This window comes from Equus quagga, chromosome 8 (genome assembly GCF_021613505.1).
Source record: "Equus quagga isolate Etosha38 chromosome 8, UCLA_HA_Equagga_1.0, whole genome shotgun sequence".
NCBI classification, from domain to species: domain Eukaryota; kingdom Metazoa; phylum Chordata; class Mammalia; order Perissodactyla; family Equidae; genus Equus; species Equus quagga.
In genome coordinates this window covers 96,483,255-96,509,709 of record NC_060274.1, presented here as the reverse complement: position 1 = coordinate 96,509,709, position 26,455 = coordinate 96,483,255, and the positions used below count along the sequence as shown (strand labels likewise).

General features: G+C 34.2%; 1 protein-coding gene across 13 annotated transcripts in view; it reads right to left on the bottom strand.

The window, feature by feature from the left end:
* Positions 1 to 26,455, bottom strand: part of FOXP2 (forkhead box P2) — a 516,090-nt gene that overhangs the window by 290,402 nt on the left and 199,233 nt on the right. The gene's annotated exons all lie outside the window — the stretch shown is intronic.

Genomic DNA, 26,455 nt, shown 5'->3' with positions numbered 1-26,455 from the left:
GCAGCCAGAACCAAATTGCCAGCCTTGTGAATGAGCTCTCCTACAGGTGACTTGATCCTATAGGTTCACTCTAGCAGCCCCAAGTGGAGCCACACAGAGCAGAGACAAGCTTTCCAGCTGAGCTCTGCCAAAATAGTAGATGTTTTGCAAAATAAATGATTGTTGTTATTTTAAGCTGCTAAGTTTTCGGGTGGCTTGTTACACAGCAATAGACAACTGAAACTTTTATCAGAGCAGTCTACTCACCAATGACATCAGAGTTCTGTTTACTGGTATCTAATTTATTTCGCCACAATGCTATACAGACAACAGAGGTTGGCAGAATGCATCACTGCTGAAGCTAAATACGTACCTGTTCATTAGCCACGCGGACGGCCCTTCTAGCTACACTGCTCAGTCCCTCTTAGGAGTCCCCTTAGAGACAAAAGATATTTTTAATTGGTAGAAGGATCTACATCCACTATTCTGCTACCCTTCTTCAAGCTAACACCCATGGTTGAGGCTCTGACTATGATCAGCATGGCCTCCAAAACTGGTCCTAGGTATTAGCTATTAAAATTGTTGAAATGCTATTCTCCACAGTGATTATAATACAGCTAACATAATCTATATTCTCAAAATGGCACTCTTTTTCAAATAATGAGTTTTAACTATGAAGATATTCGTTTAGTTTTAAAAATAAAGCCATATATATCAGTCTTTAGATTTTAAAATAGTGTTACCAGTTTGTGTTTTCCGTGTTCTGTATGAATTACTCAATTTTGTTTTCAAATTCTATATGCCATGGAGTACTATCCAATCTGTATAATTTAGTTCAATTAGAAATTTATACTGTAAATAAAACAGGTTTCATAAGTCACTTCAGACTAGTGAGGATATCATTGCAACTAAAAATAATAATTAAAAATTAAAGAAAATAATTAGCATGCCTTTCAGCTTTTAAAATCAGACAGATGTTTTACTAACAGTTATAAAAACTGGAACAGTACTTGCCCTTAGGCCCAAACAAATGTGTCTATTTCACTAATTTCAGTGTAATGCTTAATTTTTAAGAAAACCAGATATTTTCTTTGGCCAAAGCGAGGCCAAAATAATTTTAATTTTCACTAGTTATGTTTAGAATTGCACATATATTACGTGTACTCACATAAATGGCAATTGCATTATAGTGCTTCTTAAGTCATCTTTCTAACAGATTACTCTTGTCTTCACTAGGAAGTGATGTTCCACGGTTTTAGAAGGCAAATGCTGATTTGAGAGCAATGGAATGACATTATTACTAACATATTAATTGACACAATTGCAAAGCAGTGTTAGTGCATCATTGAGGATCAGAGAATAACAGATGGGCATGTCTGTTGTAGGGATAAAAAGTTTGGATTTAGAGCTTAGTGGAAATGGCTTTCAACAAGGTAAAGATCTACGAAGGTGCAGAGATATAACTGCGTGTATTCGAAAGCACCAATTTGAAGGTTGTCTTTGTTTTGTAGTTCATAGCTCTGTTAATCAGACTAGACTATTTAGTAACCTACTAATACTTATATTGGCAAATCCTCATACCCTCCTGAAAGCAAGGGCATCCTATTGCAGGGGCCACAAGAGCAATTCCTCCATGACAGAGAATCCCTGACTGATGATATACAGCAAAGCTGGGCTTTTCAGAAGTCTCAAACTCGTGTCTCAAAGACTGAATTCACTCAGTGGAAGTGTTTTCTTTGATAATGACGGTACACAGGATATTTTAAAACAAACTGAATTTGAACACCTTTAGAAAGGGTCCATAATGTTCAGTTTTGTCTGTCTCCATCACTTCTTAATTTATTGGCAAAAGCCTATTTTATTCAATTGTGGGCTTTGCTTGGCTCCCAAAGGCAAATTAGTTTAAAACTCCTGAACAATATTTGTAAATCCTATTATCTAAAAGTATTTGTTTAGATATGATATAACACACACACACAAGCACACACATATATTGTACATTAGCCTGTGCACAGCGTACGTGCTCTACATATTGAAAGAGAGGGCAGAAAGAATCAAAACAGTTAACTGGAATTTGTTTCCCAATTCTAATAACGGACCTGGTCATTTGAATTCCTTAATATCCAATCTTAACAAAATGCTCATAATGCTTTAAAGGCAGTACTATAATTCCCCTGAATCAACTAAACTCTAATTTTACTAAAAAATAATCTAATAGGAATGAGAGGTAATAATATGTATAACATATCTTATAAATGGCATCTAAGACAAAACAAAATTACAATTATCTTCATTTCATGACGCAATAATTGTTGCCAGGAAAAGAAAATAAGGATGTGACAGCTTAAAAGTCTATCAACTGAAAATGTGTAACCACTGCTGCTGAGAAATTTCATAACACATACTCCATTCACCTTCCCAAACAAACAACAGACTGCTCTTCAAATATGTTGCAAGACTATTAGGAAATTATCCTCTTTGTCTTGATTTGTGGAAAGCCAGTGTAGCTCAGTGACAAACATTCATCTTCTCTTTCTATATATCTAAGTGCAAGCTTTTTAGTTAAAACAAAAACAAAACAAAAAAATGGAAAAGAAAACAAATTCCTATTTGTTAGGTTTAGGTGAACTAACTACGCACTGTAAAATAAAAACAAAGGCAAAATGTGCCTTTTTAGTACATTAATTATGATCTATCATTTACTCTATGTTTAGAACACACGAGGGAAAAATAACATTTGTACCCATAGGTATTCTAATGAGATTAGACATGAAGCTTTTGAAATAAACCTCAAACAGCTATTACCAAGCCTTATTACTGTTTAGTAGCTTCGATCACACAGTCATTTAGTCACAAATCTGTGGCTATATACCAAATCCATACAGACTTCTAAAAGGACATAAACACCTCAAGGGACAAAAAAGATGCCTGGAAAACCTCCCTTGAGTGGGAGTTCAACTACTTCCCGTGGCAGTTTGCACACACTTTCCAGCATGAATTTCACTTATTTAAACAGGTGAAAGTAATTAGATTTTTAAATGATTGTATTGTCAATGGGTCTGCACTCTGACAGAAGAATTCATACCGACTGCAAAAACCCTAAAACTCATAAAAATAGGAATTTTGGGAAAAATGACTACTAGCATGTTCCTAAATTGCCACAAAAAAACCCTGAAGAATTAATATATCTCTTTTTTTTTTTGTATGGCATGTCAAATAACCACAGAATGTAAATACAGAACTGATTTTTTGGAAATCAGGTATGAGAAGTCCTACTAAGGAGTTTCTATAGGGAAATTTTGAAACTGTATTAAAAAAAGAGAAATCCACACAACAGTGGCTATCAAACGTATCGTGCTATAGCTTACTGTAAAAATTAGATTGAAACAACTTAAAATTTCAGCAAAGGGCTATTGTCAGACCCTAGTGGTCTGAAAATGGTCTTTTAGAGATCTAAAGAGATTAATCTTCTCTAAACACAGAAGTCATTTCAATGTAAAAAATTATACAATGAAAACCGCAGAGCTTTAATTTCTGAAAAGCCCAGATAATTATATATTCCATGGCTCTCAGACTTCCTTACCAATAGTAGTACTCAGTTTTAACATTTATATTTTACATTTTGTATTAGAATCAAAACTCTGAATAGGTTTAAAAGAGCCATTTTGAGTCTAACAGGAATTCACTGTGTACATTCTATAATCTGCTTGTTCTAAAACTAAGGTTTTGATATATGCTGATTAATTAGGCTGAAAGAATAAAATAGGTTTCTGCTGTATTAAATTAAACTCACCATTTTAAAATAGAATGCATACAATTATGCTAAGGTTGCCTCTTATGAATTGTCTGAGATGACCAAATGAAACGTATACTGCTTTTAAAGGAAAAGTTAGACTTGGTGTGTTAAGTTGTAATTTTTAAATATACATAAAGCTATTTTGTATGAGAGCCTGCAGAAAGCAAAAAATTAAAAGTGGATCCTAGCTATGTTCATATTAATTACATGATACAGTATGATTAGATGGGAGTAATTAGTGTATGCTGAAGTAAACTGAGTTTGAAAGCTTACTCAACATTATTAAGCGCCCTTTTTGAAAGTAGTGAATAGCTTAATTTAATTTGTGCTGGGTAAAGAACACAGACTTCCAAATACCAAGACAATACTAAATTTACTCTTTTACCCAAATCACACTAATAAATGCAGAGGAAGAGATGTCTGAATGGCACTAGTCAAAGATTATGTGCTTGATTTAACATTTTTTCACAATTAATATTCATCACAGACTGATTTATTCTCATGAAAATTATCAATGCTCATGTGATTTTTGCCTATGGCCTTAAAAACTAAACAGGACTCTTTTGCAAATCCAAAATGTCCTAAAACACTATGAAATTTTAAATGCAAAAAAACCCACTAGATTATATGAAAACAAAATGCGAAATACTTGTCAAATATAGTTATAAAATTTTAATCCAACAAATTTTAAAGCCAAAAGATATTTTATCTACTAAATAAAAGTGATATTTTCTGTAAGATTAATGACAAACTACATTTCTACAATTCAATTGAATATAAACAACCATGTGTTGTCCATTAGAGAGGCATTTGCTCAGGGTTATTTTCCTAGCTATGGTGATGAATTTGCACCAATCCATCTACACAGTCTCACCCAGTTCTCCTTGTCACCAACTGCACACATTTGCCAGCCAGCTGGCTGGGGTGAGGGGCATATCCTGTGCCACACAACAAAGAGAAGCTTGCTGGCCTGCACCGGGATGAAACCCATGACCTCTACTTCATTAACAACATGGGTAGCCAAGTGAGCTAACTGGTCACTGATTAAAATAAATGTATACCTTGTGAGGTCAGAAACACTAGCACCAACCTCCAATATACTGATATGAGAAACAAATTTTTTGTTTTCTCAAATTAATTTCCTCAAATTTGTTATGAGAAACAAATTTCATGAAATTCAACACTACCATCGTTACAAATGAACCTACCATAAAATTGAAGGGGAAAATGAGCTTCAAAAAGACATTAAGTACTTAACACCAATTCAACTCAGTTTAATTCAGTTGGATAAAAGTCAACTTTAAATCAAAACGCCTTTTAAAAGAAAGGACTTGAATTAAACTTCTAACAAAGTATTTTTAATGACAATTATTGAAGATATATAAGCAAGTTTCCCTTATGGACAGGCATAATGAACCTACTCTTTAGCGATCATAAATTTGCTCCTTTATCTTATCATTGGTGTAAATTTTACATCTGAAATACATACACATACATACATGCATGTGTCAGCAATAGGGGAAGGGATATGAAAGAAGGCAATTTCTAACCTAGAGGATGTCTTATGATATTATAAGCATCTTTTATGTATCACTTTAAAAAAGATCAAGTAAGAATAAAAAAAGTTATAACTCATGAAAAAATTGGACAGCCATAATTTCTCAATTGTTAGGCTTTTCCTTATTAACACTAAAGAGAATTTATTTAGTTGCCATCTCCTCTTGGATCTACATCTCTGTGTTTGTCTTCTTTCATTTCTAATCACATCCTTTTGGGAGGTGAGCTCAGAACCAGATACAACAATGCATATTTATTTCACTTAAATATTACAATTTTTGTGCATTTACATTTTAAGGCACTCACATGAAGCCAATGACATATTTTTTCCCTCATAATGTGAAACTAAGCATGCCTACTATTTTGCAAGTCATCCAAAAATCGATATCTAATACTTCCCACTCAATCCATTATTTATTCACAACCCTGACCTTACATAAGAACTTGTATATGCTTATAGTATAGCAGGGCTTATACTTAATTGCAATTACTTGTTAAAATGTCTTCTCTTCTACACTTCTAAAACAGGGACATGTCATTCATCTTTGCCTCTTTAACAACAAGCCAAGTACTTTACATATAAAAGGCGCTTAATAAGTGAGCATCGAATAGAAAAATGAATAGATGAATTCCTCTTAAACTTTACTTTCTTTGTTTTGGTCTATTATCCCACTGAGATCTATTTGAATAAGGATTATATTAACTATACCTCCCACTTCGTATCATCCTTAAATTTGATACTCAGGTCTCCTACATTTTTATCATTTAAAGTCATTAATAATGTTGGAAATGATAGGGTCTCTGCCCCGTCAATCACAGACCTCTCTTCTAGTTGTCATCCATCCATTACTCAAAGTAATCTTTGAGTATGATCATCCAGGCAGCTATGCTCCATTTAATTCTACAGTCTCTTTCTCTCTAACTTGTCCACACAAATATTTTCAAAGACTTGGTCAAAAGGCTTGCTATATAATCAGGATAAATTACATCTATAGTATTCACTAAGTATTCTATCAAAAAAGAAAACATGTTTGATTTTGCATATCCTTAGTGAAAAATATCTGGGTTCTTAGTAATACCAACACTTCTAAAGGCTCACAAACCTTCTATTTAATTACCAAAATCACAAGACCAATATGGTCATTCTACTAGTATCCAGCTTCTCTACTTTTAAAAATGTGCCCCTTGAGAGCTCATCTCCAATCATCTAAATTCTTCCTGTTTTTGATATCTCAAGCATCACCCACTTTGGTTTTGTGAGAAGTTGTTTTAGTACCTGCATTCTGTATAATCCTGGAGGTTAAAGTGGCTAAGTGTTCTCTCCTCATCACTCACTTAGCTTAGAATTCCTCTGAAACATATTTTTTTCTACCCATTGCAGATCACTCTCCAGGACAGAGAAGATGCAAAGTAGGACTTGAGTTCTCCTTTCTTACCATAATCAGTTAACATCACACCATTTGTTCTAAGCAATAAACCTAAGCAATGTTCTTTTGATTTGAACATGGCTCAAAAAGACCTGCTTATATTTTCCTTGCCATTTTTGTAAACCTTATACCAATCTCAAGTTTACCCTCCCTGATATTTCTCTCATGGTTATGAATTCCAATTTCCTATTAACATTTTACTGTAAGTTCACTGTTATTTTTCTATTTGTCTTTTTCTTCCTTAGTATTCCACCTCACCCCACCCCACAAGCCATCGTCATTTCATCATATCAACATTGTAAGAATGTTATTTTTGAACTTTTCATCCTTCTTTAGCCAGGTTCCCTATTAGCATTTTTGGCTCTGGGTTCACCCAGATCTTTAGGCATTCTTACTATAGCAGATCTTTGTAACTAAAAGAAATAATAAGTGACATACTAGAGATATTATTTGCATTACCATTCTAGGTTACCTTTCAATCTTCATGAAGAACTAGTAATCTAGTCTTGGAAAAAATGCACTCCATAAGTAACTCAGCTACTTATTTTCAGTGGGCTTTTAATTTGTTTTTCATAATGCTCTGCAAAAAATTTTTAATAACATTTAAATCATTTTGAATTAATGACAACGCCAAAAGGTGATAAAAGAGGAAGGGTCTTAAGCGTTATCAAATGTTACATGTGCCGAGTTGTGGAAATTTGCACTGATACAAAAAATTGTTACTAAAATTTCTATGGAAAAAGCAACTTGTCAACTCTCTTGCTCCTAAAACTTTTTTTCCTATTGAAATACTTGTTTTATAATTTGAGCATTCTTAGATATAGAACTACGATTATTATGGCTCAATAAACTATACTTGAAATCTGTTTTCCTAAAGTACAGAATCCATTTCTGATCATGCCCAGGATTTTCTTCCTTGGCCATTTCAAAGTCTAATTTAATATGACAACTATCTCCGAACATTCACGGTCTTTTTTTTTTTTTTTCCCACTGTTAACCATTCTTTTATATTGGTTAGAAAGAATTAAGAGCACTGAAGCATTTTCCCTGTATGTTCTTCTCTATGTTCTTACATGGGACTGAAATCAATTCTTAATTATCCTAGGCAAATTGTGCTTTTAAGTTCTTATTGACATTTAACACCAAATATAATTTGTTATATAGTTTGATCATGATTTGAGTACTGTCCCTAATGTTTATTCATATTTCCTTAACATTTCTCTCATGGGAGATCCTTTGAAACCAAGCATTGCTCTATCCAGAGGAAGAGAGAAGGCTCTGAAGAGCAGGAAAAGAAAGGCAGATCTATCTTAGTTGACAATGATGGTGTCCCATTCCAACACTGTGTGCCTGCCGGTAAGAGACTGAATAAACTAGAAAATTATCAACACTTTCTAATAAATCTAAAGTATATCTTCACTGGTTTTAAGAGCATAAAGCACGTGGCATCCTTTGTGCACAAAACACCAAATGTTACCCAAAACCAAACTAAAATGATTTGTGAATGATTTTGCAAACTTAGATTACACATTATTCTGCTAGTCTTTATTAGCTTGGATAATTAAGGGGTAATTATATTCTCTATATCTTACATTGTACAGTAAATATTGTGGTAGCTTTACAATACTAATTTTCCATTTTTCTGATAACTGATACTTTGCCGTAAAAGTTACATTACTTAGGATATTTTTGGCTATGAGCATCATAAAACCTAATTTGCTGGCTTAAGAAAGAAGGAATTTTATTTTCACACAAGAAAATCAGAAATAGCTGGGTAGATTTGAGGGTAGACTGACTTAGTGACTCAACAATGTCATCAAGGCTCCATAGCATTGTGTTTATCCTAAATCTGATTTTCTTCACAGTCAAAAGACGGCTACCAGGAGAAATCAAGATAAATGTTTCTTTCTTTTTTTCCTCTGAAAGGGGTAGGAGGGAGTGAGAAAGAGAGACAAAATAGGAGTGAAATAAAGGAAAGCAGGGTCAGAGGCACGTCTCATGTCACTCTGTCTTAAGAGCAAGGATGCTGGGGGCCAGCCAAGTGGTTAAGTTCATGCATTCCGCTTCTGTGGCCCAGGGTTCGCCAGTTTGGATCCTGGGCACAGATGTACACACCACTCATCAAGCCATGCTGTGGTGGCATCCCAAACAGCAAAACTAGAATGACTTACAACTAGGATATACAACTATGTGCTGGTGCTCTGGGGAATTAAAAAAAAAAAAAAAAAAAAGAGGAAGATTGGTGACAGATGTTAGCTCAGGGCCAATCTTCCTCACCAAAAAAATTTGCAAGGAAAAAGAAAAAAGAGCAAGGACGAACTTTCCTAGTAGCCTCCAGCCAACCTCTCCTCACTTCTCAAATTGGGTCACATGACATCTTCTGAACTAATTGTAGGCCAGAAAGATGGGATAACCCTTAGGATAATGAAGCTGACATTAACTATACAGACTGCATTGCTGTTACTCAGTAGAATATTCAGTGGAATAAATATTGGAAAAAAATATGTTTAGGATGGACATCTAAGTATTCATAGAAATAGACCCTATATAGTCAATGTATTTGGAAACTAATTCCTTAGGGTGCCATATGACCCACTTTTGCTCACTGAGATTGGAGAAGGTATTTACTAGAGACTTCTAAGAAAGAAGCTCTCTAGTTTCTGAGAGAGCTCTAGAAACTACTCTTTATTTCTCTTCTAAGATGTGGCTAGAGAACCATGTAGTCTTTTGAGTAGGTGGCATCCATCCTGGAACCACGAAAGGAAGATAGCTTAGGATAAGCCTTAGGCCAAGGCCCATATTAGGGAAAGAAAGTGGATATGGTAGACTAAGCGTACAGACCCTTAAGGACATTACTGAACCAATAAAGCAAACCAACCTTAAAACCCAAACTAATTCCTGATTTCTAGTTACAAGGATCAATAGATGCCAATTTTTATATTTTTGCCATTTGAAGTGATTTCCTATCACTCTCAAATTTATCCCAGGTGATAGAGTTGGCAAATTTAACTTAGGAGCAGTAGTTTTTCAAGACATGGTGTTACTTTGCACTGGTTAAGTACTCAAAATATATGCAATCATATACAGTACTATGACAAATTCTCATCAAACGAGAGTCTATCCTTATAGCCTTTTAAGAGTTTTCAAGAAAAACCTGAGGGTTAATCAAGTTATTAGAAAAAAAGCAATAATCTGGACAGCACATCAGTATTTCTTCCAAGCAATTCTGTGAACTGAGATGGGGCGTCTCAGCTCTGATTCTTCTCTTACTGGCAAATGGTTGAAATACGCGCTTCACTAGAAAAAATTAACCCCTCCTCACCAACATCATACTGGTCAACATCAGAGACCATAAGCCTAGGAAAATGTTGGAGCCCCATTTCTCTTTGTTTTTGATGGGTACTAATTCATTCAATCATAAACATAATTTAATAAGTCTGTGTCTAGAATATGCCATGTGTCCTGTCATTGTTTTGAATCATAATTATCATTATTCAGCTTTGGCAAAAATATTGGAGGGATGCATCTGTTTTATCAGTTTAATTGATAAAAATGTTTCTCTAATACTCTCACTGACACTATTTAAGAAATCTGCAATAACGTGGTACCCACAAAGTTTCCTTGATTTTGAACCCGAACCTTCAAGCTTGCCAATATTTACACATATATGATGCTTGCATTAATAGCAACTGGCAATCATCCCTTACCCTCTGAGTAGGTGTTATTTCCTGGAAATATTTCCTAGAGGTGCTATTTCCTTGAGTTCTCATTTAATTTCTCAATCGTACATTTTCAAGTTCAGCCACATAGAGGCCACTTTCTTGCCTTACCATCTGGCCTGACCCTGAATTAACAGAATGTCCTTTATATCACGTAGTTTATAACAAGATGATTAGTCATTTCATGAAATTATTTCCCAGATTAGTCACTAAGCCAACCTGTCCAGCACACAAAATTGACACTATGCAAATATGTGGTAAGATTAAAATCAGTTACTTAACTGAAACTGGAAGCGACTCCAAGTATTAGAAGATATATTTCACTTATTTATTTACTCATTTATTTATTTATTACTATGAAAGAGTAAGGCTACTTTTTATGACTGGGGCTTCTTACGGGAAAAGCCAGTTAGTCCTGTACAATTCAATGGAGGCACTTAGATGATGATGGTGATGAAGATAAAGATAAGAATGACAGTAAGTGACTAATTAAACATGATGGCAAGAAAAAGGTCAGACATTCATCAAATGAGGGCAGAAGTAGTTTAAACAGAATTAACTATCACTTTAAGTCCTGGCATCTGAAGTCCCCAAATGTAAGCAAAATGATTTTCCATGTTGAAAAGTTAATGACCACATGAGAGAAGCAGGGAGTCTGGGACACCAGGAGAACTGAGCATGAAAGAGCATTTTTAAAGGGTACAGAGGCACCTCTCCCAGGGGCAGAGGCAGCAGTGCTCCTCCCCCCTTCCCCAACCAGCCCTGGCCATCTCCTGCAACAGGCTGTCACGTTTGCTCCACACAGACACACAAAGTCTAGTTTGTCTCCCAGCTGCTGTACAAGATCAAAGGTTAGTGATTTTAAAAATGACATAAATGACTTGCTACAGATAAGAATCAGCCCTGTGATATGTTTCAGTCCACTGAAATATAGGTCCAAAATGCAGTCTTTATTACATTCCAAAAGAATCTCATCTGAGCCATAGAAAACAGGAAAAGTTTTCAGAGAAATGATTGTACTTGATTTCTGACCTAAGTGCATTATTTAAAAAATGAATTCTTTATTTCCGTTCCTCCAGAACAAAGGTAAACACTGCACATATGGTTACTGGATATTCTGGTACCTTTATAGAACAGGCCCCAAGCCTAAAAGCCCAAAGTAGCTCCAGCCTCCCCATGGGACAGGTAAATCAAAGTGAGAGTCAAGTTTGATCTCATTCCAGACCTGAACCACCTATGGAGGCCAAACTAACCTGGTACTTGCTGACTCCACAGAGGGGCCCACACAGGTCAGGCTAGATGCTCAGTTCCCCAGTAGCCTGACGTGTTCCTGAAAGAGTGCCCATTATTTTTATTTCCCTAAATCCTCGAAGGGGAGGAGGGCTGCTTCTGATGACAAAAGAGTATTTTTTCACCATTGTAATACTCTAAAACACAGAGAACAAAAGTCAGAATATTAGTTACAGATATGTCTGTATTATAAAATAATTATAAATGGATGACTTACTCATTTCCCCAAAGAGCAAAATTCAAGATTGCAAACAGTGACAGGAAAAGTAATAGCAATGTTCATTTATTTACACATATGAAATTAATTTTAATTGCCATTAAATGTATACGTCAAAGCTGTGATTATACTCTCACCATGACATATACCTTTTCAAAATATCCCATATTTTTTAATAAACTATTAGAAAGGTCATTTATACATTCTTCATGTATATGTGATTTTGAAACTAATGGATTAAAAACAACTGAGCAGATGTTCACAGAGACTATTAACTTCTTTAACAAACTTATATGACATGGAGTAGGGGAGAAATATGTCATCTAGAAACTCGGATTTGAAGGGAATAAGAGAGAATCGAGATGCCATCTACAGGATCCAGAGAGACTTTTGTTTTTAAGATGGGAGAAATTTAAGCTTATTTGTTCCCCCGGACAGTCTGAGTGTGGGGAAAGGGAGAAAGCACAGTCTTGTTAGGTGTCGCTTCACCACTCTTGGCATTTTGCCAACCCGGGATAGCAAAAGGATGAATGAGAATGGGAGTCAAAGTTAATATAGAAAAAGAGAAAGGCTGGGAGAAATCCACAACCAGTGAATATGTTGTGGAAGCAAGGAAGTAAAAGATTTCACCAGATATGGTAATGGTTAGAAAGTGGAATACTGGATTTTTAGATTTGAGGAGTGAAGCAGTTCAGATAATGATAAAGTTCAGGAGGCATGTGACAACAGGAGTAGGGTGCTCAAGTAGAGTAGAAATAAAGTCCACATAGGCTATTGGAGAGACCATAAAGCTATACGTGAGACTGGTTATACACATAAACTCAAAAATCACCAAGTGTAAAGGTGAGATGGAATGAGGAGAAAAACGATGAACTGTGTGTCAAGTTACTCACTGAATGTCAGAAGTGACCAGAGACTAGTAGATGACAGTGGAGAGGACGGGTAGAATGGACCTAAGCCTTACAGGAGGAGTAAGTTTTATAAAAAGGAGTTATCTCTTTAAAAGGAAGTTTCAGACATAGTCTGATCACTTGTGAAGTCTATAGGGAGTTAAGTGTTACTAGAGAAAGTGTCAAGGCTTTCAGATGACTTTTAAAAGAAACTAGAATGTATTGAATATTGTTTCATTCCATAATGACACCACTCTCAGGTAAATTCCAATATGCTTTCATAATGGAAAGGGGGTTGACATTATAGCTAGCACGTTCAGAGTTGTGCTTGAAGTGTGTGAATATCATCTTTCATTGAGTGATGGTTAAAAAAGTGAGAGCTGGCTTAGGAACCTGGGATGACATTAAACCTGCCTCCAAACTCTGTGATGGACAGAGCTTCTGATAAAGAAAAGGCTCCTCTACAAGTTAACAAATGGCAACAGAAGAGATGACATCTAAAGAAAGGTTTGTGAAAGACAGGACCCCTGGAGAAGAAGATCTCTATACTTGAGTGAGGAAATAAGACTTCAGAAAGCAATCTTGACAAGAAAGACTTGTCTTTGGCAACGAAAATGCTGCTATAAGATTTCTGTCATGCCAGGATAGCAAGAGGTCTGTGGGGGTTTTGGTGGGGCTATAGGACTGTCTTATGGACAGTTGGTAAGAAGCTGATATGGAGTCTCAAGAAATCCTAGTCCATGTGATAGGGATCAGTTATTTCTCCAAAGCCTGACCTCACTGCAGATACAGTAACAAAACCTATTCTTCCCCTCAGATCTCCTGGGCTGAAGGATTTAGGAATATTATGTCATTCAAATTAGACTTTGAGACTTCCAGTTTGAAAAGCTGTCAAGAACACTGTAAATATAAATTTATAACTATTAGAATAAAGGGCAATTGTCATGGGCTGAATTATGTTGTCGTCCCCCCAACTCCCCACTCCTGCCTCCTTGCCAAATTCACATGTTGTGAGGTACTCCTAGTACCTCAGAATGTGACTATGTTTGGAGACGGGATCTTTAGGGAGGTAATTACATTAGAATGAGGTCATAAGGGTGGGCCCTAATCCAATGTGACTGTGTCCTTATGAAGAGGAAATGTGGAGACATACATAAGGAAGACAACATGATGGGACAGGGAGAAGACAGACATCTACAAGCCAAGGAGACAGGCCTGGAACAAACCCTTCCCTCTAGGTCCTCAGAAGGAATCAGCTCTGCCAATAACTTAATCTCGGACTCCCAGCCTCCAGAACAGTGAGAAAATAAATTCTGTTGTTTAAACCACCCAGCCTGTGACACTTTGTTATGGCAGCCCTAACAAACTGGTACAGTAATTTACACCACTGTTCCACGCTACTGACACTGCCTTCTAGATTGATCTCAGAGTAGAATTCTAAAACAAGGCTGAAGCAGAAACTGTGTTATGATCTTGAGGCTCCAAGTGCAGCAAATACGTCCTTTCTAATCTTCTAACTCAATGTACTTGAAATTTCACCCAGTTCAGACATGGAAATAACATCTGACACCTAATCAGTGCACAATATACAATGTCTTCCCACATCTGATATTGCAGCAACATAGTGCTACAATGAAATAACTTGATCGACTTTTTTTAAAAACATGGGTTTTGGGGCCGGCCCTGTGGCCATGTAGTTAAGTTCGCATACTCCACTCTGGCAGCCCAGGGTTCGTTGGTTCGGATCCTGGGCACAGACCTACACATCACTTGTCAGGCTATGCTGTGGCAGCATCCCACACAGCACAACTAAAATGACTTACAACTAGGATATTATAACTATGTACTGGGGCTTTGGGGAGAAAAAAAAAAAAGAGGAAGATTGGCAACAGATGTTAGCTCAGGGCCAATCTTCCTCACCAAAAAAGCAAAAAACATAGAGTTTTTTTTTTTGCCATATTGCTATTTAATATATCTCACTATGACATTAATTTCAAGCATCTCCATAACAATGAAGGAAAAGGTATTAAAAACACTTGTACAGAAATCTCTCATCTGTGCCATTAATATTTTTTACATATTGTAAGATAATATAATATAGAATATGATTTGTCTTGATTCTGGATTTTATATTTTATATTGTGATATTTGAGGAAACTAATCATTACTTTATATAGTACTTTTTATGATGATAGAGAAGAATAAATATATTTGATAAAACAAAATACCTTTAAAGTAAAATATATTTGATAACACTTAAGAAAGTAAAAGCAATTAAATTTGGATTAAGTTATAGTTTTATTTGAATTATCAAGAACCAATATTTTCAAATATCTTTAAAGAACTATTCAAAGACTACTACTTATTATAGACACATAATGCTTTGTTCTTTATTTTTGCCTTTGTAAATTTCTTTTTATTGAGGTAAAACTGGTATATAACTGTGTAATTTTCAGGTGTACAACGTTACAATTCAATATTTGCATACACTACAAAGTGATTATCACCATAAATCTAGTTACCATTTATTGCCATACAATTGAATTCTTTTACTCATTACTGTCAAAGATCATTTCTATGGTTCACATTCTTCTTCTTTTTAAAGATATTATTGCCAGATATTCACATTTAATATATACTAAAGCTACGAAATTTTCAACTGATATGATGTACCAACAACAAACATACCATGAGCATTCCATATATTTCTTGAAAATGACAATGGTGTAAATTACCCGTTATTTGAATAGTTTACTTTTACAGCTACAAATAAACAAGTTTATTGTACTGATCAAATCTCACTGCAACAGACATAGACCACTGGCTATTCAAATGCTATATAAAGAAGCATGGAAATAATTTTATGAGTATTTTCAACACTATTAAGTAAATTGTGACAGGATAACCCATACCAGCTCCTTAGACAATAAATGTATCTGTCAATACAAGAAGTCTTTGTTGCTTTCCATGAATTCCTTCAAAAATGGGCAAGATATTTGAGCACTTCACCAAAGAAGGTATAAAGAAGGGAAATAAGCATATGAAAAGATGCTCAGTATCATTAGTCATTAAGAAATTGCAAATTAAAACCACAGTGAAATAGTACTACACACCTATTTAAATAGCTTAAATTAAAGACTGACCATACCAAGTTTAAGCAAGGATGAGAGCAAGTGGAATTCTCATCCAATGCTGGTGGGAATGTAAAATTGTACAACCACTTTGGAAAACAGCTTAGCAGTTTCTTAAAAAGTTAAATATACACCTGCCATATGACCCAGCCATTCCACTTCTGGGTATTTACCCAAGAGAAATGAAAATCTATGTCCACATGAAGACTTGTACATGAATGCTCAACAGCAGACTGATGCTTAAGAGTCACAAGCTAGAAACAGCCCAAATGTTCAGTAACAAGTGAAAGGATAAAGTGTGCAATGCGTGCAATGAAATATCACTCAGCAATAAAAAGAAATGAACTACTGATAAACACAACATGGAGAATCTCAAAATAATCTTCAGTGAATAAAAGCAGACCAAAAAGAGTATATAAGATATGTTTCCATTTATTTAAAATTCTAAAAAATTCTAATTAATCTATAGCGACATAAAGCAAATCAGTCATTGCCTGCAGAAGGGGTAGAGGCAGGGATGGGCGGGAGGCAGAGAACGAAAAGAAACAAGAAGAAACTTGGGGGCTTCCAGATGCGTTAATTATCTTGACTGTGTTGACATCTGTACAAAAAGTATACATATATCAAAACTTACCAAATGATACACTTTAAATATATGCAGTTTATGTCAGTTATCTCTCAATAAAGCTGTTAAAAAGTGTGAAAAAAATGTTTTGTCTTCTTAGCGGCCCCTGGTCTCTGGAATTAGAGGCAACTATATATTGAGGGGCTTCTGAAACAGTAGCTGGGACTCACATGAGAGGGGCTTAACCAAGGGACCACAGCCAGCTTCATTCTGAGTGGCATTAGTAGTACACTATAAATGACACTAAATGAGGCAGAGACAGATTCATTCAAGGAGAATGTTCAACGAGAGTATTTTAAAAAAGCATCAGCAACAAGATGCTTAACAAAAACATAAATATAACACATTAATTTTTAGTGGTGATGACCATTTATTCTTTTACATATTCAAGATATATTTATGTGCAGCTAAGTTTTAGACAGGCATTGTTTATTTCTTGATATATAGTGCTACATAGATCCTTAGTGACATTTTAAAGTAATTTTCTCTACGTATAAGCAGAAGATTCTGCTTCATAGCATTTCCTCAAGAGACACCCCACAAGTCCAACTATGGTCATCCTTTGAAATCACTTTAATCAATGTGTAATTCATAATTATGCAATTATTTTATGATTCAGAAACACTATAAGTGTTACAAATCGGATTAACCTAGGATTCTAGACACTAATTGACTTAATTAATAAACCTCATCCATACCAGTATGCATCTCCATAAATTATTATTTCTCCTATTTTCATATTTAATTGACTATAAAACATACTAACTAATACATGAGTGAAGATCTAAGGCAAAAAAGATTAACACTTGTTTTCTGTAAATGAAACAATCAAAAGACATCTTAAGTAAAATTCTATTGTCCTTTAAATAACAGAATCTTAGAAACAGTTTTATGATATTTAAATATCATACACTCAAAATATATGTACCAAAAAGGAAGTCAGGATAAATGGTAAATGTGAAATTATTTGTTATCTCTAATGGAAAGGTAGAGTAGGAGTTAAGAATGTAGGCTCTAGATGGTTTCCTGCTCCACCATTCACTGGCTTGTGACTCAACCCCTCCCAACCTCATCTGCTTTACCACTTTGGAATGACAATAGTTTCTATCTCATAATATTGTTAATGCTTTACCCTTTGAATCTTACTACTTTAACCTATACATTCCTACTATCAAAAAATAGACTTTCATACACTAAAAGAACTTTAGTGAAATGTCTTGGTTATTAAAAGTCAGTTATCATTTGCTCCAAATATCTCTGAGTTGCACCTGAGGTCTATAGTTAGTCTAAGATGCTTTTGAGGAATATAGAAAAACACAGTAAAGCTACAAATATTGTTGAGACAAGACCAATGTCTGAAATCTACCTCTATAATAATAATTTATGGTAAAATGCATTATTCAGGCAGGAGCAAATATGTCTTTCTGGAACTTTAGATCCACCTTGTATGATTTATATCATTGAATCTCAACATATTGTTCACAATTAGCATCTTAAAATTCTAGCTGGGAACTATATTTGGGTCTTTATATTACCACAAGATTTGGGTCCTATCATGAGCCCATTGGGCCCATTTGGCTCTCAGGGAAAACAAGGGACGAATATTGGATACCCACAGGCTGATGATTGAATTGTTCTCTGACTTGGGGCTGTCTCTGCTGCAGGGTAAAGACCTGTCATGTGATGTGCCCCCTGCAAAAGCAGTCCTCTCTCTTCCAAAGGTCAAAATTCCAGCCTTCCTGGCTCCACACACCTAAGCACACTTCATAGAATTTTAGAGCTGAAAAGAAATCCAGTCTGGTCTATTTTGATCTCCTAATTTTACAGATAAGAAAGCTAGGACCAGAACTGGACCCAACCCCCTGTCTTCAGGATTCTGGCCAGTATTCTTTTCATAAGATGAGGCTTTACAAGAGGAACCAGAAACAGCTGAGATAAAGCTATAGAACAGATACGTCAGAAATTTCCAACAAAGTTTTGACTTACTAAAGCTCCTAGTGGAGCAGAATGAAAGAGATGGAGAATGAGAAGCATGACTAGAGAAAGAAAGTAAAAAAGGAGAGAAAAGGGAAAAGAAAAACAGAAGATGGAAATGTTCAAGAACATAATTTTTAATATCATGAGGCAGCATGCTTTAAACACCTGGGGGAGAAAAATATGAACAAAGTAGAGGAAAAGAGGGTGGAGGAAACCTTAAAAGGAAGAGAAGAAAAGCATGGGAAAGAAAGATAAATCAATTAATGAAGGTACAGAAAAGGGAGTAAAGAATAAAAAAGAAAAAGGCAAAGAATGGTGAGTTTAGATGTCAACTATATAAAAAAGTTACACTTCTGCCATTGTGATCTAATTTTTAAACTTTCACTTGTTAAAGGTTTTAATTTACCAATATTGCTAAAAGCAATTAGACATCCTTAACAATTCTTGATATAAGGTTCTCATATTTTAACTGTCATAAACCACATAATTATTTAATAGAATGGTTATGTTAAGAATCTTGTATTATCAAGCAAACAATAATAAAAGAAAATAGTAAAGGAGGTTTCTATATAATCAGGTTATCTAAAAAGGTTAAGGGTTTTCAGTTGAATCATTTTTCCATTCACAAGGTTTTTTTCATTGTTTTTATGTTTTAGAGTGTTTTTAAAATTATAGCTTTTCATCAATTTTTCTCTCAAAATTCATGTTTTCAATTGGCAAGATTTTTAAATCAAGTGCATAAATATACTATATATCTTATATTAACCAAACAGGAACTGGGTATCAAGAAAGTCCTGATTCTAGTCTAATAAACTTGTAATTTCTGACAAATCACTTATCCTACGCCATGTAATCAACCCCAGCATCACTCATATATCTCTTCTGCTAACTTAATTCCCCGCATGTGGTTTTTTTTTAAATCAGCACTACAGCAACTGACAAAGTTAGTGGCCTTGTATCTTGTTCAGTGTACAAAATACTCATATGTAAGTTTGTCAGATATTTTCCAAAAATAAATGCCTGTTATTTGGATAAATTTTCTAAGATTTCCTTTTGATACAATCTTAAATGTCTGAATACCAAATTTCAAGGCTGGAATTGTTGCTGCAGTGTAAAATTGATGGGGGCAACAGCACTAGCTGCTGATCAATTAGAAATAAATTGGCAGTGTATATCTACCAAAAGTATAAAATGCAAAGAATGAGTGTGAATATGTCTTACACTTTTTCTATCATAGACAAGATATATATGCATATGCATGTATATATATATAAATATTTAAGCAAAATATTTAACATTTATATATTAAAATAAAATATATATTAAAATAATATATAAATGTATATCTATTTGTGTGTGTATATATGTACACATACATACATATATTTTGTTCTTCAAAGGAAGCCTAGTAGATACATCCAGAAAACAAAAGTAGTCTATAATTTCTGTGATATGTAAATTATTTATAGGTCAGGAAGATCTTAGTGTTATTTTCTATAATCAACTTTTATAAAATATTATTACTTTGTTTGCATGGTTGTTATCAAAAGAAGGTCACAGTTATATCAGGACCTAGGGCATATATAAGTCTTCTCATTTATTTTAAAATAAGTTTGTTTTCTGTCACCATACCTGCAAAATAACTGATTTAAAATTACTAAAGATCAAAATATTTTTAAACAAATACAAGTTTAATACCTGTAACTTCTATGATTTTCTACATCATTATAGCTGTTTAAAATTTCATAATAGAAACCCTATACAACCATAAGTTACCTTAAAATTCACTTAGAAATTTACTATAAACCTATGCATGATCATTTTTTTCTCTTTCTTTGATCAAGTTGGTATTTGTGATAATAACTATAAAAACTATAATTATGCAGCCAAATGTTAAAAAGGTACATTGTGATTCTTGGTCAAATGCAACATAAGTACATTACTCATCTTTATTTTAAACAAGGCTACTGATGAGAATATAATATTTTCAACATTTGTCTTAAGTCTACAGTAGTCCCTGTTCCATATGGTATAATACAGATATAAACTTTTCTTTAAGCAATTGAACTTTTCACACTCTCAAAAGCCACAAAATCAGATGGCTTGTGGTTTTTGCAGCTGGTGCACTGTACTCATTTCGGGTAGTGTCATATGAAAAATATTTCACTCCCCAAGCCTTAGACAGAATCAGTCATTAATGAAATGCAGGCAGTACAATGAGATCATATGAAGTATAGATTTCAACAGCCACACTAGGAACACTAAAGGAACTCGAAACATGAACACAAATCAAGTTCTTACTGCCAGAAAAGAAAGAAAAAGTAGGAAGGAATGCCTTCGCAGACTTAGCATTTGCTTTGAAAACAACTGTTAACCACTACCTTGAAAGAAGTTTTAGTTTAAGCATTTGCAGACTAAATAATCATAAGTTGGGTATAGAATAACAGAAAATATCTTCAGACAAAATGGTACATTACATGATTATTCACCGTAATATACAACTACCAAAATCAAAAAATGATTTGCCTAATACTACATATGGAATCTGCTTACTTAATAAAATCAGCTGTCATCGGTCCACACAATTTTAAAATAATGTCTTATTTGGGACACATCCAATTTTACTATTGTTTATCTTTATTGCAATATTTTAAGAAAACTACATAATTCAACAACAGTATTGCAACAGATTCTTTCAAGTGAAAACTGGTGCAAAAATGGTATTTTTAGTATTCCTACTTTTGAAAGAAACAAAAAATTGTTTTATATTTCTTGTCACAACAAATTGTCTTCATTCTAAAGTAAAGCAATTTTAAATATTTCTACTTCCAATCCATTTTCCTGTTTATACAATTCTCTTAAAATGCACTCCTTTTACAAATGGAGTATATTTTTACAGAATAAAAAGAAAATGGTAGTGAAAAAAGAATGCACAATAAAAAAGGAAAACGCTTGTGCATCTAAGCTTGAATTTGTGTATGCCAACTCGATTATGTATAATTATGTTTTAGTATCATTCTGTTATTTCTGTTTACACAAGGCAATATAAAAGAAATTGAACAAGTGATTACCTTTATTTTAAGCCCTATTGTAAACAGTGTGCATTCAGTTCATAAGAATTCAACTTGAATTTGGAAGTGCTATATTTAGGTAACAACTTCATTATCTTAAATATTGATTAACAGAATAAATAGTTTGTGTATCTCTTAAGAAAATGCATGTTTATCTCTTAAGAAAATACGTCTACAGTAAATCCAAGAAAGCCTTACTTTTCTCTACATCTGCTATCCATAAAATCTTTGTGTCTCAGGCATGCCACCTGGCACTAAACCCCAGCTTACATTTGGAGCACTGATTAATTGAAATAGTGCACAGTGCACTAAGACAATATAGTAATGTCTCAAATGAAGAGTAAAGTTGTACCATACTGTGCTTTCCAATCAGTATGTTGGAATCCAATGGGGAATCATGGATTTTCTTCATGCTGTGGGGCGCTACGCTAATGTTAATATCTTTGTGAATTGATGTTGCACACAACAAAGGACAGACCAAAGTTATGACAGTCATGAGGTGTTCTAAGTGGACGCAGGATTTCCCTATGACCCCACATCCCCTGTCGTCATCATGGACTTAGACATTCACAAGAGTATCGCAGAACTGCAGCCAAAAATCAGTGGTGCAGCATGCTGCTAATATTTTGTAAATATCTTAGGGAATTACCATGTCTTACAGTTCTTTTATATTGATACTACACCCTGCACTCCAGAAGTTCAATTTGATAAACAAATATTGACTCAGAATCATATGCCAGGTAATGTTCTAGGCACTTAGATTATATCAATGAATGAAAACACACAAAAATTTCTGCCATCACTGGCTTATATTCTAGAGGAAGAGACAGACAATAAAAAATATATATGGAAAAACCCCTGCCCTTATGAGCCTTACATTCTAGACAGGAGTGATAGACAACAAAGATAATAAATGAGCAAATTATGTCAAATGTTTAGTGATAGATACAATGGATAGAGCAGACTAAGTTGGAGAGAGCCAGGGAAGGAGGAGTTTATTGCATTTTTAAATAAAATGGTAAGTAGTCTCATTAAGATGCCATAAGTGCAAATATGTGAAGAAAGTAAACGAGTCAGCCATGCAGATATCTGGTAGATATTTTTTAAAAAGGTGGCATAGGGGCCGGCCCAGTGGCATAGAGGTTGGGTTCATGTGCTCCACTTCAGTGGCCTGGGGTTCATGGGTTTGGATCCTGGGCACAGACATTTCATCAAGTCATGTTGTGGTAGCATCCCACATACAAAGTAGAGGAAGATTGGCACAGATGTTAGGTCAGGGACAATCTTCCTCAAGCAAAATGAAGAAGACTGACAACAGATGTTAACTCAGGGCCAATTTTCTTCACATACACACAAAAAAGATTTTGGCATAATATAAATTATTGTCAGTTTCCTTTTCTATTTAACATTTATTAGACAATCTTATGGGGGTAGATCATTTAATACTCTGGTGCTAACTCTGTCTAATTATCTTTCCCTCCCTTTCTTCCCCTACTCATTTTATCCCTCCTCTTTTTTTTTCCTTTTTTTTATCTTTCCATTCTATATAAATGAGCAGTAACACAGATATATAAATGAGCACTGAATTTGGAATAAGAATGAATGAATTTTTATTAACAATTCTGCTCCTAGTTAGCTGGGTTAATTAAGCGAGTTTCTTTGCTTATCTGAAAAAAAGTTTCATTAATAACACAGGGTGGTGGCAAGGAAAAAGGTGGAGACAGAGTAATCCCTCAAAAATTTCTGAGAATAAATTGTGTTATAACTATGGGGGAGTGTTTGGTAAGCCACAAACAACTACACAAAGAGAGTACATATGGACAATACTTTAAAAATACTTGCTAATCCCCAAATTCTGGTACAGGGATGATAAAGAAAAAAAGCACAGAAAAGTTAGTGCCTGATAAGGTATTTTTAAGATTATTTCTATCATCAAAATTCAGTTAGTATTTTAATCATTTTCATATTTCTGAAAATTTTCTTCTCTAAAGAGTATAAGAATATAATTAACTTTTCTTAAATTGGTTAGATGTCAGAAATTAAAATTAATAAAATATTGTGATTGCATAGTTCATTATCATATAATCATTAATCATTTCTCTGAAAACTCTTTTTTATTTCCCTAAAGTTTATCTTCAATGCTAGGATAGAGGAAATGAACTAAGAATACGGTTACAAAAGGGGCTGTTGAGAGGACTGACTTTTGATAGAAATAGAGTGGACAGGAAATAACTTTAAGGTGAAACAAACAGAAGTTCAAGATGCACATATCAATCAAGCTGTACCAGTGGCTAAATTTTTGAGACCAGTTAACAATAGATATTCAAAGCTTTAAAAATGAGTATCATTTGACCTTTTAATTAACTCTCTCAGGTATTTATCTAACTTCTAGGTATTTATCTAAAGTCTTTCCTAAACTTTTTATAAGTAAATGTGTTTATAAATGTTATAATAAGGTAAAATATGCAAAGATCCAATGATTAGGAAAGCCTGTTTTCAAGGAATTAACATATAATAGGCTATGCCTAAAACTATACTGAACAAAATTTTATGTTAAGGTACTTCAGGATTATTATTTAAATATTGTCATGTGTAATACCGTAATATTGCAAGCAACTTTGGAGATTTAGGTGACTCTATTGCTTGCATAATAATTTCCATTTAAAACTATTGAAAGCCTTTACTGATTTCAATTTCAGGGACTAAAAGGAATAGTCAAAATGGAAGTTTTTGTCAGTGTTTCCAAGTTCAAGACGCCTCTTTAAGTTATACAAGTAATAGCAATAACATCTTACAAAACTTTGTGAATCAATGAGCAGCACCACCTTGCACTTATCTAAAGCCTTTGGCATGGAATCCTGTAGTCTCAAAAGACTTAGTCACCCATTTTATCAAGGTGCAAAATGAAGCGTAAAGGAGGTCAAGTCTCAGGACAGAAATAGAACTCTAAATTCCTGATAATCAGCTTCCAAACTAGTCATAAGAATCTAGGAGACTTTGGCAGTGATTCCTGTGAGCAGTCAAAACTGCAGCCAGGTGGGTAAGTTTATGAGCAGACTATAAAATGTAGCGTTGGCCTGGCAGCTGATCCAGTCAGAGTATAAACCATAAAGGTGAAGAATGGGAAAAGATTCCTGAAAAATGGTCTAGTGAACTAACGAGGGAGTGAACATTTATCTTTAGTTCTTCAAGTTAGGAAGAAAAAGTGAGACCTGGAAAATAAAATGCAAACAAGCCCTCCTCTCAAGTAGAGAAATGGAATTTAACTGATGGATAGATGCACTATTATTTATGATTACTATAATTAGTTGTTAGGCAACATCAACACCGACTACCATGATTTTTTTAGCAATTATTTTTAAATATATGTGATATTCATAGGAGGGAAATTATCCACATAGATACATTGTTAGATATTTTTGTTTTTAACAATCCTGGAGATATCTATTCATCTATCTATCTTTATATTATTTATCTTCTATCTATCTACATTTACTCAATCATTCCTAAGTTTGTTCCCAAACATAAGTATATGTCCTTGCTACATACTCAATACTATTCTTGATAATACTCACCCTTTAGAAGGCCACTGTAAAATAAAGAAGCTGTCTTTTTGAGCTGGGAAAAAATGAGTTTAGGCATATTTTATATCATGTTCTAATTTTCAACATCATCCTTGCCAATTAATGTCTTGGCTGCTACTAAAAAATATACGTAAATTCTAAGGATTTCAACTTTACTTGATTTTAAGAAGAAAAATAAAGATAGATCCATAACAAAATGGTGTCATTCATAAGGTGTTGGATGTGATTGTTCAATGTTAAATAATTGTTTGTGATTTCCAGATAAATAAGCTAAAAATAAGCGAAGATATAATTTATTTTCTCAACCATGAGAAATTTTTTTAAAAGACAGAAGTTTTAACTATAGTACATGAAGCACTTAGCTTAACTTTAAGGATAGTTTCGATGTTAAGTTTGGGCGTTAATTAAAATTCAAATATTTTATGAAAGGAGATAATTTATCCAAAAACAGAAATGTCTAAGAGATCCTTGAACCTCATATGATTTCAATGATATTTATAAGAGAAAGTTAAATTTGCAGGCATTTAATTCTGTTGGGTGGTGTTGCAACAGTGAGGGTGCTAACACAAAGGAGCAACATTTTAATTACAAAATTAACGTGACAAAAATCAACGTTTAAACTGTAAACTTCAAGAAGTAATATCAACAAATGCCACCAACTTCAGAATCACCTGTGGTTAAGAGGCGCCTTTAAGTTTTATCCGTACAAAGACATGTGAGGCACTTGGAAGAATCATTTTCCACAAAAGTTTGTTAATGAGAACCCAGATAGCAAATTTGAATCAAAAATGTATAGATCTGAATTTGAGGTCCAAAGTTAAACTACACATATGATAAGCATTCAATTGGGTGATATAGAAAGTAATCAAAGAAAATATTTGTGTCATCCGTTTTGGCACGTTTTTTCACACCCCAATACAAGGGCTATTCTTTTCTATGTGTTCCTTCATGTGTCTATACATGTAGTGAATTGACTATAAGTCACACTTTTTCCAGATAATGTAGCAACACACAGACACCATCATAATACATGCTACTCAGTCCCCAACTTATTGAATCACCATCTTCACAAATTCAAGTGAAACCAAGCAATTACATAAAATGGTTTTGTGGGATCAGAAGAAACCATCATCGTGTAGTTTCTTCTAATAGCCCTAACACAAATAAAAAGATTGCTTTACTAGTATTTCTT